The 16,274-nt window shown below is 47.7% G+C and overlaps 1 pseudogene; it reads left to right on the top strand.

The window, feature by feature from the left end:
- The first annotated feature begins 669 nt into the window (after window positions 1–669).
- The window catches only part of LOC119961095, a 35,810-nt pseudogene continuing 20,205 nt past the window's right edge, over window positions 670–16,274 (top strand).

Below are 16,274 nucleotides of genomic sequence, written 5' to 3'. Positions count from 1 at the left end.
AGACAGTCACCACGGAATTGAACCCGGGTCCCTGGTGCTGTGAGGCAGCAGTGCTAATCACCGTGCCACCAGAAGCATAGTTTTGGTATCAGTATTACTGTTTATGAAGCTCAAGGTCGAATTTGCTTTGCCATCTATTCTCTTTAATATGGCTCGCAGATATAAAAAATCCCTCTACACCTCTTTCTCTCTCCTCCCAAAGAGGCCAGTTGGGTTTTATAACAATCCAGCAGTTTTCATGGTCACTTTTTCCCAGTGTCGACCCCACAAATGACCAGATTCATTCAGCTCAATTTCACAACCTGCCTTTGTGTTTTTGTGGGTTCTCCCTCACTCCCTATTTTCTGTTTTCAATCATTTTCACAGGGTGTTCGAAGGGGAGGCTTCAAAGTCCGGAAACTCAAACCAAGCATCACATCAGGATCTGACTGAATCCTCAATTTATCATATCCTGAACATCATCGTACTTTGAGCATGGAAGGAAAAAGCATCGTTCACAGTGCGGGGAAACCATACACGTGTTGTGTGTGTGGACGAGGATTCAGTCAATCATCAGGCCTCACAAGCCACAAATGCAGTCACACTGAGGAGAAACCGTGGAAATGTGCGGACTGTAGGAAAGGATTCACTTACCCATCCAAGCTGGAAACTCATCGACGCAGTCACACTGGGGAGAGGCCATTCACCTGCTCCAAGTGTGGGAAGGGATTCACACAGTCATTCGACCTGCGGAAACACCAGCGAATTCACACTGGGGAGAGACCATTCACCTGTTCAGAGTGTGGGAAAGGATTCATCCCACCTGCTGAGGTGCTAAGTCATCCCACCTGCTGAGACACCAGCGAGTTCACACTGGGGAAAGACCGTTCACGTGCTCCAAATGTGGGAAGGGATTCACTGAGTCATCCACTCTGTCCACACACCAGCGAGTTCACACTGATGTGAGACCGTTTCAATGTCCAGACTGTGGTAAGTACTATAAAAGTTCCGGGGAACTGATGAACCATCAACGTGTTCACACTGATGAGAAACCGTTCAGGTGCTCTCACTGTGGGACTGGGTTCAGACAATCATCTAACCTCATTGTACATCAACGAATTCACACTGGGGAGAGGCCATACACCTGTGTCAAGTGTGGGAAGGGATTCACCACTTCATCCAACCTGCTGACACACCAACGAGGCCACAAGTAACCATAGTGATTGTATTTTGCTGTTCCTCACATTCAGGACTGAACCAGGTTAATTTGGGTCTCTTTCTGCTGATCACAAACTCCAGCCCATTTACAAGAGCTGATATTCTGGCTAAAAATCAAATAAATTAGATTTATGTTAAATACGCAGTGTGTTGAAACTTTTTAATATCTTGACACAAGTTAGTTCCTTTTGAAGTACTCTCGCTGTCTCTCCCCTGTCTCTTCCATCCTCACCTCCAACCGGAAGTGTGAGGAGCTTGTGGAGCTTCTTTGTGACTGAGGTTGAGTAAACCCGATCAGCTGCCTCTGCTGCTTCCCTCCCTTCCACGAGCCCACCGGACCAAACTGTCTCTAAATTTCATCCTTTCCCGAGCTCTGAACCCACATCTTTCTCTAGTTTCTCTCCCATCTCCCCTCATGCCCACTCACAGCTCATCTTGTCCATGAGACCCAGCTCCTGCTACATCGACCCTATTCCCAGTGAGCTACTGATCAGCCAACTACCCTGTGTCCATGAATATTGTCAATATTTCTCTCTCTTCAAGTACTGTCCCTCTGTCCTTCAAATCTGCCATCATCACCACCTCAATAAAACAAACCCTTGACCCTGCCATCCTTACAAATTACTGCCTCATCTTCAACCTCCCTTTCCTCTCCTAACTCTTTAAACATGTTGTCACCTCCCAAATCCTTGACTATCTTTCCCAGAATTCCCATGTTTGAACCCTTCAATCAGGTCTCTGCCCTGTCACAGTGAAATACAAGAGACAAACAGAATCTCACCCGGAGAGAAAGACAGACAATCCGGGAGCTTGGATCCAACACGGATATGTTCATAAGACCAGAAGACAAGGGTAGCAGCACAGTCATTATCGAGGGACAACAATACCTGCTGGAGACAGACAGACAACTAAACAACACAAATGACAACACCAAGCTACCTAGACCCATATACCCCAGACAGGAAGGAGAATTGGAGACAGACTGGAAGAACTCAGACTCCAGACACATTAACCAAAAACAGATGGAATATCCGAGGGGACAACAGGTAGAATAAAGGAAGTTCGACCAGCTCCCTAAAGTACCCAAACATATAATAATATTCTTTGTTATTGCCACAAGTAGGCTTACATTAACATTGCAATGAAGTTACCGTGAAAAGCCCCTAGTCGCCACAATCCTGTTTGGGTGTACAGAGGGATAATTCAAAATGTCCAAATCACCTAACAAGCACATCTTTCGGGACTTGTGGGAGGAAACCGGAGCACCCGGAGGAAACCCACGTAGACAAGGAGGGAACGTGCAGACACCGCACAGACCGTGACCCAAACACGAATTGAACGAGGAATCCTGGCGCTGTGAAGCAACAGTGCTAACCGCTGTGCTACCGTCGGAAATACCAGCAAACAGACACATCGGATCAGACTGTGAGAGAAAATCCTCCAGAATCAGAGAATTTACAATGCAAAAGGAGGCCATTCCACCCATTGAGACTGCATCGGCCCTTGGAAAAGCACCCTATTTATAGAGAAATACAGCACAGAACAGGCCCTTCGGCCCACGATGTTGCGCCGAACATTTGTCCTAGGTTAATCATAGAATTTTGGACAATTTTCCATGGCCAATCCACCCAACCTGCACATCTTTGAACTGTGGGAGGAAACCGGAGTACCCGGAGGAAACCCACGCAGTCACGGGGAGGATGTGCAGACTCCACACAGACAGTGACCCAAGTCGAAATCGAACTTGGGACCCTGGAGCTGTGAAGCAATTGTGCTATCCACAATGCTACCGTGCTGCCCTTAAGAAGTTAACCTACACTCCATTATTCTACCCTAATCCAAGTACCTATCCAATAGCCGCTTGAAGGTCCCTAACTTTTCTGACTCGACTACTACCACAGGCAGTGCATTCCATGCCCCCACTACTCTCTGGGTAAAGAACCTACCTCTGACATCCCCTCTATATCGTCCACCATTTATCTTAAATTTATGTCCCCTTGTAATGGTGTGTTCCACCCGGGGAAAAAGTCTCTGACTGTCTACTCTATCTATTCCCCTGATCATCTTATAAACCTCTATCAAGTCGCCCCTCATCCTTCTCCGTTCTAATGAGAAAAGGCCTAGCACCCTCAACCTTTCCTCGTATGACCTACTCTCCATTCCAGGCAACATCCTGGTAAATCTCCTTTGCACCTTTTCCAAAGCTTCCACATCCTTCCTAAAATGAGGTGACCAGAACTGCACACAGTACTCCAAATGTGGCCTGACCAAGGTTTTGTACAGCTGCATCATCACCTCACGGCTCTTAAATTCAATCCCTCTGCTAATGAACGCTAGCACACCATAGGCCTTCTTCACAGCTCTATCCACTTGAGTGGCAACTTTCAAAGAACTATGAACATAGACCCCAAGATCTCTCTGCTCCTCCACATTGCCAAGAACCCTACCATTAACCCTGTATTCCGCATTCAGATTTGTCCTTCCAAAATGGACAACCTCACACTTGTCAGGGTTAAACTCCATCTGCCACTTCTCAGCCCAGCTCTGCATTCTATCTATGTCTCTTTGAAGCCGACAACAGCCCTCCTCACTATCCACAACTCCACCAATTTTCGTATCATCTGCAAATTTACTGACCCACCCTTCAACTCCCTCATCCAAGTCATTAATGAAAAATCACAAACAGCAGAGGACCCAGAACTGATCCCTGCGGTACGCCACTGATAACTGGGCTCCAGGCTGAATATTTGCCATCCACCACCACTCTCTGTCTTCTATCGGTTAGCCAGTTTGTTATCCAACTGGCCAAATTTCCCACTATCCCATGCCTCCTTACTTTCTGCATAAGCCTACCATGGGGAACCTTATCAAATGCCTTACTAAAATCCATGTACACTACATCCACTGCTTTACCTTCATCCACATGCTTGGTCACCTCCTCAAAAAATTCAATAAGACTTGTAAGGCAAGACCTACCCCTCACAAATACGTGCTGACTATCCCTAATCAAGCAATGCCTTTCCAGATGCTCAGAAATCCTATCCCTCAGTACCCTTTCCATTACTTTGCCTACCACCGAAGTAAGACTAACTGGCCTGTAATTCCCAGGGTTATCCCTATTCCCTTTTTTGAACAGGGGCACGACATTCGCCACTCTCCAATCCTCTGGTACCACCCCTGTTGACAGCGAGGACGAAAAGATCATTGCCAACGGCTCTGCAATTTCATTTCTTGCTTCCCATAGAATCCTTGGATATATCCCGTCAGGCCCGGGGGACTTGTCTATCCTCAAGTTTTTCAAAACGCGCAACACATCTTCCTTCCTGACAAGTATCTCCTCAAGCTTATCAGTCTGCTTCACGCTGTCCTCTCCAACAATATGGCCCCTCTCGTTTGTAAATACTGAAGAAAAATACTTGTTCAAGACCTCTCCTATCTCTTCAGACTCAATACACAATCTCCCACTACTGTCCTTAATCGGACCTACCCTCGCTCTAGTCATTCTCATATTTCTCACATATGTGTAAAAGGCCTTGGGGTTTTCCTTGATCCTACCCGCCAAAGATTTTTCATGCCCTCTCTTAGCTCTCCTAATCCCTTTCTTCAGTTCCCTCCTGGCTATCTTGTATCCCTCCAGCGCCCTGTCTGAACCTTGTTTCTTCAGCCTTACATAAGTCTCCTTCTTCCTCTTAACAAGACATTCAACCTCTCTTGTCAACCATGGTTCCCTCACTTGACCATCTCTTCCCTGCCTGATAGGGACATACATATCAAAGACACGCAGTACCTGTTCCTTGAACAAGTTCCACATTTCACTTGTGTCCTTCCCTGACAGCCTATGTTCCCAACTTCTGCACTTCAATTCTTGTCTGACAGCATTGTATTTACCCTTCCCCCAATTATAAACCTTGCCCTGTTGCATGCACCTATCCCTCTCCATTACTAAAGTGAAAGTCACAGAATTGTGGTCACTACCTCCAAAATGCTCCCCCACTAACAAATCTATCACCTGCCCTGGTTCATTACCAAGTACTAAATCCAATATGGCCTCCCCTCTGGTCGGACAATCTACATACTGTGTTAGAAAAGCTTCCTGGACACACTGCACAAACACTACCCCATCCAAACTATTTGATCTAAAGAGTTTCCACTCAATGTTTGGGAAGTTGAAGTCGCCCATGACTACTACCCTGTGACTTCTGCACCTTTCCAAAATCTGTTTCCCAATCTGTTCCTCCACATCTCTGCTGCTATTGGGGGGCCTATAGAAAACTCCCAACAAGGTGACTGCTCCTTTCCTATTTCTAACTTCAACCCATATTACCTCAGTAGGCAGATCCCCCTCGAACTGCCTTTCTGCAGCTGTTATACTATCTCTAATTAACAATGCCACCCCCCCACCTCTTTTACCATCCTCCCTAATCTTGTTGAAACATCTATAACCAGGGACCTCCAACAACCATTTCTGCCCCTCTTCTATCCAAGTTTCCGTGATGGCCACCACATCGTAGTCCCAAGTACAGATCCATGCCTTAAGTTCACCCACCTTATTCCTGATGCTTCTTGCATTAAAGTATACACACTTCAACCCATCTCCTTGCCTGCAAGTACTCTCCTTTGTCACTGTTACCTTCCCCACTGCATCACTACGTGCTTTGGCGTCCTGACTATCGTCTACCTTAGTTGCTGGACTACAGATCCGGTTCCCATACCCCTGCCAAATTAGTTTAAACCCTCCCGAAGAGTACTAGAAAACCTCCCCCCCAGGATATTGGTGCCCCTCTGGTTCAGATGCAACCCGTCCTGATTGTACAGGTCCCACCTTCCCCAGAATGCGCTCCAATTATCCAAATACCTGAAGCCCTCCCTCCTACACCATTCCTGCAGCCACGTGTTCAACTGCACTCTCTCCCTATTCCTAGCCTCGCTATCACGTGGCACCGGCAACAAACCAGAGATGACAACTCTGTCTGTCCTGGCCTTTAACTTCCAGCCTAACTCCCTAAACTTGTTTATTACCTCCACACCCTTTTTCCTACCTACATCGTTGGTACCAATGTGCACCACGACTTCTGGCTGCTCACCCTCCCCCTTCAGGATCCTGAAGACACGATCAGAGACATCCCTGGCCCTGGCACCCGGGAGGCAACATACCTTTCGGGAGTCTCGCTCGCGACCACAGAATCTCCTATCTATTCCCCTAACCATTGAATCTCCTATTACTATTGCTTTTCTAGGATATTTCTCTATTTAAGAGCATGCCTCCACCCTATCCCCGTAACCCAGTAATTCCACCTAACCTTTGATTGGACACTAACGGGCAATTTCGATTGGTCAACCCACGCAACCTGCACATCTTTGGAGAAAATTGGAGCACCCGGAGGGAACTCATACAGACACGGGGAGAATGTACAAACTCCACACAAACACCCAAGGCCGGAATAGCTGAAATATCAACACACTGCTCCTGGTAGTTCATGCGACAGTGGTTCAATAAATATAATTAATGGATCAAAAAGGTGTGTAATATAGAATAAAAACAGAAAATGCGAGATTAACTCAACAGATCTGGCAGCATCATTGAATCCCTACATTGCAGAAGGAGGCCATTCGTCCCATCGAGTTTGCACCAATCCTACAAAAGAGCACCCCACCCAGGCTCAAACTCTCTTGCCCTATCCCCGTAACCCAACTTCACCTTTGGACACTAAGGGGCAATTTAGCACAGCCAATCCACCAAACCTTCACATCTTTGGACGGTGGGAGAAAACTGCAGCACCCAGAGGGAACCCACACAGACACGGGGAGAATGTGCAAACTCCACACAGTCACACCAGGCTGGAATTGAACCCAGGTCGCTGGTGCGGCAATGCTAACCACTGTGCAATGCAGCAGTGCTAATCACTGTGCCCCCATGCCACATCTGTGGCGAATGAAACAGAGTTAACGTTTGTTGTTCCTTGTAGCAGTTCTGTAGAAGGCTCAATGGACTCTAAAAATAAATTGTTTTATTCAAGTTTGACTCAGGAAGAAGTTTCAGTCTGTGTGAAGCTCAATATTCAATCACACAAAACCCGCAGACTGATTGGATGGAGGACCAGAGTCCATCCGTCCTCCAAGTCTTCAATTGGTCAACACCTCTCAGGCAGGAAATGAGATTCTGGAACCCACGCCACGTGGCCAATGGGAAGAAAAAATGATGCAGACTCTCAGCCAATGAGGGAGGTCCACGATCACCCCCGCCCCTCATTCACTCTGATTGGTTGGCGAACCAGCCGCTCCTGCTCGGTCCTCCAGTTTCCCTCTCTTTCTATTGGTCCGGAGCTGCCGTCAATCATTCCCCGGGTATTGTGATGTTGAGCATGCGCAGTGCAACTAATGTCCAGGGACAGACGCTTCTTTCTCTCATCGTTAGGCGGGAAGGAGGCAGATATGTGGAGGCGGCGTTAGGGGCAGTGGGTGGGAGGGGAAGCTTCACACACACCCAGTGGCCTCAAAGCTAAAACAAGAAATTACCACTCCCAAGTTTGCACCGAGGGAAGGTTTTCCTGTAGAGCCTTTCCCCAGTTAACCACCGCCATCCTCGCAGGGGGCAGTGTGCAGCAGGGCGCATGCGCGGTGAGCCCTGTCCACTCAGCAGGACTGACAGTGATGGATTCTGGAAACTCCTTTTACAGGAGGTTACAAGGGGAGGATTTAAACACAGCAAAGTGAAATCAAACAAGGCATTAAGACCTGAACTTCTGTTTTGAACCAAATGTATTGACAATTTTTATATGATGCAGAACAAGGCCAGCAGTGTGGGCAGTACAGTGGTTAGCATTGTTGCTTTACAGCACCAGGGTCCCAGGTTCAATTCCTGGCTTTGGTCACTGTCTGTGCAGAGTCTTCACATTCTCCCTGTGTCTGCGTGGGTTTCCTCCGAGTGCTCCGGTTTCCTCCGCAGGCCCCGAAAGACATGCCGTTAGGTAACTTGTACATTCTGAATTCTCCCTCCATGTACCCAAACAGGCCCGGAATGTGGCGGATTAGTGGCTTTTCACAGTCACTTCATTGCAGTGTTAATATAAGCTAACTTGTGACAATAAAGATTATTATTATAAATAAATCAAATCAAAACCTGGGTGAGGGTCACATTCAGGAGAAGTTATTAAAACGTAACCAAATACAGATAAACTATATCAGATTTACTTATATTTCCATTTGAATCACTGCTCCTGGTACCTGAGACCTCTTAACTTGATCCATCACACCAACATTTGGACTAACTGACTGGGCTGAGGTCGGTATTGGATAAAAACCCAAGGATCACTTGTCATCACAGAATCCTAGAAATTTACAGCACAGAGGAGGCCATTCAGCCCATTGTGTCTGTGTTGGCTGAAAATGGTTTATCGGGTCCACTTTCCACCTCTTGGTCTGTAGCCCTGCAGGTCACAGAAACTCCACATCGGGGTGTCTTTAAATGTGATGAGCGTTTCTGTCTATACCTACCTTTCAGAGTTCCAGACCCCCACCACACCCCTTGGTGAAGAAAATCCTCAATTCCCCTCAAATCTTTCCAATAGATACTTAAATCTCTGGCCCCCTGGTTACTGACCAGCCTGTTAATGAAATAGGTCCTTCTGCCGTCTGATCCACTATATCTGGGACCCTCATGATTTTATACACCTCAATTAAATGTCCACTCAGCCTCCTCTGTTCCACAGAAAACAATCCCAGTCGATCCAATCTTTCCTCTTGTTGAAATTCCCCAATCCTGGAAACATCCAGATAAATCTCTTCCGTACTCTCTCCAGTACAATCACATCCTTCCTGTAATGTGGTGACCGGAACTCCGTACTCTAGCTGTGATATAACTCGTGTTTTTTAGTTCTGGAATAACCATTCTCTTAACATTTCATTGACTTCAATGTGATGGAAACTGACAGTTGCAACCTGTCAGCATTTGAAAGATATTTACAAATGATTTGAGAGTTTCTTACAGTTGGGATATTTCTCTGTCCTGTCCATTCGAGGTGTTTGATAACAGCCTTTCTCCTGTGAACATCCAGCTGGAGTATTATGCCCTGATATGTTTCCTTATTCACCTTGTTGACTAAATATTGAATCTTGTCGTTTTCAGATACCAGATAATCAAACTGCCAACAACAAATCGTCTTTTACTAATTTTATTTACAGCGCTGCAATAATACAGACAGTCAAATCCTTACATGGTTCTGGTCCTCAGTGAAATACTGAAATGATGAACTTTAGATGTACTTCGTATATTCCACAGGAAACGAAGTACATTTGGTTTGTCCACATTGAGTCCTTTTTTTAAATTTAGAGTACCCAATTGGGTTTTTTTCCAATTAAGGGGCAATTTACTGTGGCCAATCTACCTACCCTGCACATCTTTGTGTTGTGGGGGTGAAACCCATGCAGACACAAGGAGAATGTGCAAACTCCACACGGACAGTGACCCAGGGCCGGGATCGAACCTGGGTACTCAGCATCATGAGGCAGCAGTGTTGACCACTGTGCCACCCCATCCACATTGACTCTTATAAATTTTTACAGATGCACCACAGAAAGCAACCTATCTTATTGCATCACAGCTTGTATGGTAACTGATCAGCCCAAGACCGGAATAACCATGCTAAATTGCCCCTTAGTGCTCAGAAAACATGCTTAGGTTAGGTTAGGGTCGTTGGTATAGGGAATGGGAGTGGACTTTTATAATCTTTATTATTATTGTCACAAGTAGGCTTACATTACCACTGCAATGAAGTTACTGTGAAAGGCCCTAGTTGCCACATTCCAGCGCCTGTTCGGGTACACTGTGGGAGATTCCAGAATGTCCAATCCACCTAGCAGCACGTCTTTTGGGACTTGTGGGAGGAAACTGGAGCACCCGGAGGAAACCCACGCAAACACGGGGAGAACATGCAGATTTCAATGTGGGTTTTGAGGAGAGATTTAGCCTACTGCTGCTGAGTAGACTGAACACTGGTTCTGAAATACTGTCACACTGATCCAAATCCTCCCAGCCAATCCAGAGTTCCAGATTTAAGTAGAATTATTTAAATAAAAAAATATGTACCATTTAATTTCTTTACACTTGGGTCAGCAAACCCCGTCACACAAACTACAAGAGATAGTCTTTGAGATTAATTATTCCTTTAATGTCTGTGTTGTTCTGAATGTTGACAGTATTAACCTTCTCCCTAACCTGCGCTTTCCCTTCTTTAGGATCATTCTAAAAATGTTTAACTAACTTGCTGGAGTTTTTTGAGGCGCTAACAAAAGGCGTTGATGAGGGTAATGCTGCAGATGTGGTGTACATGGACTTTCAAAAGGCATTTGATACAATGCCACACAATAGACTTGTGAGCAAAGCTATAGCTCATGGAATAAAAGAAACAGGAGCAACATGGATACAATATTGGCCGAGTAATAGGAAACAGAGAGAACTGGTCAATGGATATTTTTGGGGGCTGGAGGAAGAGTTTAGTCGTGTTCCCCAGAGGGTGGTATTGGGACACCTGCTTTTCTTGATATATATCAGTGATCTAGACGTTGGTGTACAGGGAACAGTTTCAAAGTTTGCGGATGATTCAAAACAAAGGTACTCAGTATCCTTGGATTTATTATTCTGCGGCACAGTGGTTAGCACCGCTGCCTCACAGCACCTGGGACCTGGGTTCAATACTAGCCTTGGGTGACTGCCTGTGTGGAGTTTGCATTTTCTTCCGTGTCTGCATGAGTTTTCTCTGGGTGCTGCGGTTCCCCCCCCCCCCCCCCCCCCCCCCCCCCCCCGACAGTTCAAAGATGTGTTGGTTAGGTGGAGTTACTGGGATAGGGATGGGAAGTGGGCCTAGGTAGGGTGCTCTTTCGGAGAGTCGGTGCGGACTTGATGGGCCGAATGGCCTCCTTCTGCACTGCATGGATTCTAAAATTAATAGGAGAATTGAGTAGACGAGCAAAGAGATTATGCTGAACTTATACAAGGAACTTGTTAGAACCATTCTTGGAAACTTCTTCTGCACTCTCTCCAATGTGTTCACATCCTTTCTATGGAGTGGCGCCCAGAACTGTGCACAATATTCCAGTTGAGGTCTCAAAGGGCATGAACGGAGGTGAGGGAAACGAGAGAAAGAGGAGTTCAGGGCTCGGACAAAGGGGAATTTTAGAGGAGACTTGGCCCAGTGGGTGAGGGGAATTATCAACAGCAGAGAAAGCTGATTGAAGGGACTCAATCTTAGTTACAAAGAATGAGTTCATCCTCCATGAGCACTTGTGGGGAGGTGAGGATGGAGGAGGCAGGGGAGAGGGAGAGACCTTCAAAAATAATTGTTTACGTTGACAATATTAAGATTTAACACACAAATCTTTTATTTTTACTTTTTCCAATTTAGTGGAGATTTTGCGTGGCCAATCCACCTACCCTGCACATCTTTGGGTTGTAGGAATGAAACCCACGCAGATACAGGTAGAAAAGGCAAACTGCACACCGACAATGCCCAAGGCCGCGATGAAAGCCGGGTTCTCGGCGCCGTGACTCAGCAGTGCTAACCACTGCGCCACCTTTCCGTGGGCCACACACAAATCATTTAACACAAAGCTCATTTATTTGGCTTTTATCGAGAATATTAACCCCTATAACTGGCTGATGATCATGAAGTCCTCCAAGGGGCTGGAGGCGGAGGTAGCGGTCGCTATGGACACGGAGAAGGCGTTCGACCAGGTTGAATGGAATTATTTGTGGGAGTCCTGGGATGGTTTGGGCAGGGCTTTATTGACTGGGTTCGGTTGCTGTACCAGGCACCAGTGGCGAGTGTGCGGACGAACCGGGTGAGCTCGGACTACTTTAGCCTGCACCGGGGGGGGGGGGGGGGATAAGGTAGGGAATGTCCCCTCTCCCCACTGTTGTTTGACTTGGCTATAGAGCCATTGGCGATGGCGCTGAGAGCGTCAAAGGATTGGAAGGAGCTGGTCCCTGGGGGACTGGGGTGGTGGGGGGGGGGGGGGGGGGGGGGTGGAACACAGGGTCTCGTTAAATGCAGATGACCTACTCCTATACAATTCTTTTTTTAAAAATAATTTTTATTCAAAATTTTCATAAAATATCAACAACAAAAAGTAATTTTTTTTTTACAAAGAACAGAAAAAAGAAGAAACAGTTCCCCCCCCCCCCCCCCCCCCACACGCATACACAAAGGAAGAGGTAAATTAACACCTGCCATTCGCACACAACACGCGCCCGCCCCTTCGACACCCCCCCACCACAGTGTGTACATAGAGAAAGAAAGAAATCAACGTCCCCCATTGGCACAGAACAAATATGCCCGTCCCTTCGGTCCAAAACAACGAAACACCCCCCCCCCCCCCCCTCCTCCCTCCCCCCGGTTGCTGCTGCTACTGGCCTTTTCCTATCGTTCTGCCAGGAAATACAGAAATGGCTGCCACCTCCCGTAAAACCCCTGCACTGATCCCCTTAGGGCAAATTTCACATTCTCTAATTTAATAAACCCTGCCATATCGTTGACCCAGGCCTCCACGCTTGGGGGTCTCGCATCCTTTCACTGAAGAAGAATCCTCCGCCGGGCTACTAGGGACGCAAAGGCCAGAACACCGGCCTCTTTCACCTCCTGCACTCCCGGCTCCACTGCAACCCCAAAAATTGCGATCCCCCAGCCCGGATTGACCCTGGATCCTACCACCCTCGACAGCGTCCTTGCTACACCCTTCCAAAATTCCCCCAGCGCTGGCCATTCCCAGAACATATGGGCATGATTTGCTGGGCTCCCTGAGCACCTAATACACCTGTCCTCACTCCCAAAGAACCGGCTCATCCTTGTCCCGGTCATGTGAGCCCTGTGTAGCACCGTAAACTGTATGAGGCCAAGCCTCACACAAGAAGAGTTCACCCTTCCTAGGGCGTCCGCCCACGTCCCCTCCTCCATCTCCTCACCCAGCTCCTCCTCCCATTTACCCTTCTACTCCTCAACCGAGGCCTCGTCTACCTCCTGCATCACCTGGTACGCTTCCGAGATCCTCCCCTCACCAACCCACACCCCCGAGAGCACCCTGTCCTGGCCCCACGTGGCGGCCGTAGAGGGAACCCCGCCACCTGACGCCTGCAAATGCCCTTACCTGCATGTACCTAAAGGCGCTCCCCGGGGGGAGCCCGAACTTCCCCTCCAGCACACCCAGGCTCGCAAATTTCCCGTCTACAAATAGGTCCCTCAACCTCCTGATACCTGCCCTGTGCCAACTCAGGAACCCGCCATCAATTCTCCCCGCAACAAACCGGTGGTTGCCCCGTATCAGGGCCCCCACCTCCCCCCTGTGCCGTCTCCTATACAATTCTGACCCATTAGCGGGCATGGGAGAGTTTATGTGGATCTTTGGGGAATTTGGCCGGTTCTCAGGATACAAATTGAACATGGGTTTTTGCGATCTGGTCGAGAGGGCAGGAGCTGGGGGAGCTGCCGTTTAAAGTGGTGGGAGGGAGTTTCCATTACTTGGAAATTAGGGTGGCACGGGGATGGGAGCAGGTACATAAATTAAATTTGACCCGGTTAGTTAAACAAATGAAGGAGGACGTTCGGAGGTGGGACATGCTCCTGTGGTGGGGAGGGAACAGTAAAAATTAGATTTTTGTTTATTTTCCATTTTCCAGTGCGTCCCTATTTTTATACCAAAGACCTTTTTTAAGCGGGTGAACAAGGTGATCTCTGGTTTTGTGTGGACGGGTTAAACCCCGCGAGTAAAGAGAAGTGTTGCTGAGCAGAGGGGGGTGGGCTGGTGCTGCCAAACTTGAGTAACTACTACTGGATGGCAAATATAGCCATGATTAGGAAATGGGTAGTGGGGGAGGGGTCGGCGTGGGAGCGGGTAGAGGCGGCATCATGTAAAGGCACAAGTTTGGGGGCATTGATATCGGCTCCTCTGCCATTCTTGCTGGCCCGGTACTCCACATGCCCAGTGGTACTGGCGGCCCTGAGAGTTTGGGGGCAGTGGCGGAAGCATATGGGAGTGGAGGGAGTGTCGGTGTGGGCATCAATTTGTGGCAACCACCAGTTAGTCCCGGGGAGCCTGGATGGGGAGTTTTGGAAGTGGCAGAGAGCAGGCATTGAGAGGCTGCGAGATCTATTTATTGATGGGAGCTTTCCATGTTTCGAGGATTTGGAGGCGGAGTTTGAATTGCCGGGAGAGAATGGGTTTCGATATCTGCAGATAAGGCATTTTGCGCTAAGGCAGGTTCCAACTTTTCCGCTTCTACGGCTACAGGGGATACAGGACCGGGTAGTTTTTAGAACGTAGGTGGGGGAGAGGAAGGTTTTGAAAATGTATAACAAACTTATGGAGTGAGAGGAAACCCAGATAGGTGAGCTAAAGCGTAAATGGGAAGATGAGCTGGGAGGGGAGATAGAGGTGGGTCTGTGGGAGGATGCGCTGAGCAGAGCCAACACGTCCTCATCATGTGCCAGGCTCAGCCTGATACAATTCAAGGCGGTTCACCGGGCACACATGACAGTACTTCATTTTTCATTTCAGTGGCCCGGATGAGCATGTTTTTTGGGGTGGAGGACAGGTGTGTGAGGTGCACGGAAGGGCCCGCATTCCATGTTCACGCCAACTCCGGTTAGGGGATACTGGCAGGGATTAGCAGATGTCATGTCCAGGGTGCTAAAGACGAGGGTGGCGCTGGGTCCAGAGGTGGCAATTTACGGAGTGTCGGAAGACCCGGGAGTCCAGGGGTCAAGAGAGGCTGACGTTTTGGCTTTTGCCTCCTTGGTAAACCGGAGACAGATATTGTTAGCATGGAGGGATTCGAAGACCCCAAAATCAAAGGTATGGGTTAGCGACAAAGCTGGGTTTCTCAGTCTTGAGAAAATGATGTTCGCCCCAAGAGGGTCAATGTTCGGGTTTGTTCGGAGGTGGCAGCCGTTTATTGACTTCTTCGGAGAAACCTAAACTGTCAGTGGGTTCGATAAGGTGAGGGGGATAGGAGGGGAGTCAGGCTATTTTGTGTCTAGAGTAGGCAGGAGCTGTGGGAGAAGGAGGGATGTGTTACTCACTGAATTGTGTTTACATTTGTGTTTGTGTCGTTTGTTATAAAATCATAAATGCCATCATGAAATGTTTTTTTTTAAAAAGAGTATTGATAGGCAGAGGGATCTGGGTGTACAGGTGCACAGGTCACTGAACGTGGGAGTACAGGTGGAGAAGGTCCTCAAGAAGACATACGACATGCATGCCTTCATCGGCCAGGGTATTGAGTTAAAAAATTGCCATGTTGCAACTTTATAGAAACTTAGTTTAGCCGCAATTGGAATATAGGGTTCAATTCTGGTCGCCAGACTACCAGAGGGATGTGGAGACTTTGGAGAAGATACAGAAAAGATTTACCAGATGTTGCCTGTTCTGGAGGGTATTAGCTATGAGAAGAGATTGGAGAAATCAGGTTTGTTCTCACTGGAACAACGGAGCTTGAGGAACGGCCTTATTGAAATCTACAAGATTATGAGGGGTATAGACAGAGTGGATAGTCAGAAACTTTTTCCCAGGGTGGAAGAGACAATTTCTAGGGGGCATAGGTTTTAGGTGCGAGGGGCAAGTTTTAAAGGAGATGTATGAGGTACGTTATTCTACACAGAGGGTGGTGAAAGCCTGGAACTCGTTGTCGGGGGAGGTAGTGGAAGCAGGGACGATAGTGAGTTTTATGGGGCGTCTTGACAATAATATGAATAAGACGGGAATAGAGGAATGTGGTCACCAGAAGGGGAGGGGTTTTTAGATCAGATGGGTGGCATGTTTGGAGGGCCTGTTCCTGTGCTGTACTTTTCTTTGTTCTTTATGACCATCAAACTGCATTACCCTTTGACCTGGGTAATTTGACACACATGACCCTGGTTTGTAGAGACCCAGGTCCCTGATTGATGAAGCAGAACAATGGCAGATAAGGAAAGATAATGAAGCAAATTCTGCTCTCTGGATCCCACTGCCTCATGGGATGTCCTGCCCCATGTGTCCAAACATCTGCAGCTCTGTTCAGTCACATGAAGACCCGGGGCAGAAAAACATGA

Source organism: Scyliorhinus canicula, unplaced genomic scaffold, assembly GCF_902713615.1.
Source record: "Scyliorhinus canicula unplaced genomic scaffold, sScyCan1.1, whole genome shotgun sequence".
NCBI lineage: Eukaryota > Metazoa > Chordata > Chondrichthyes > Carcharhiniformes > Scyliorhinidae > Scyliorhinus > Scyliorhinus canicula.
Note: the sequence above shows the minus strand (reverse complement) of the source record. Positions and strands in the feature narration are given on the sequence as shown.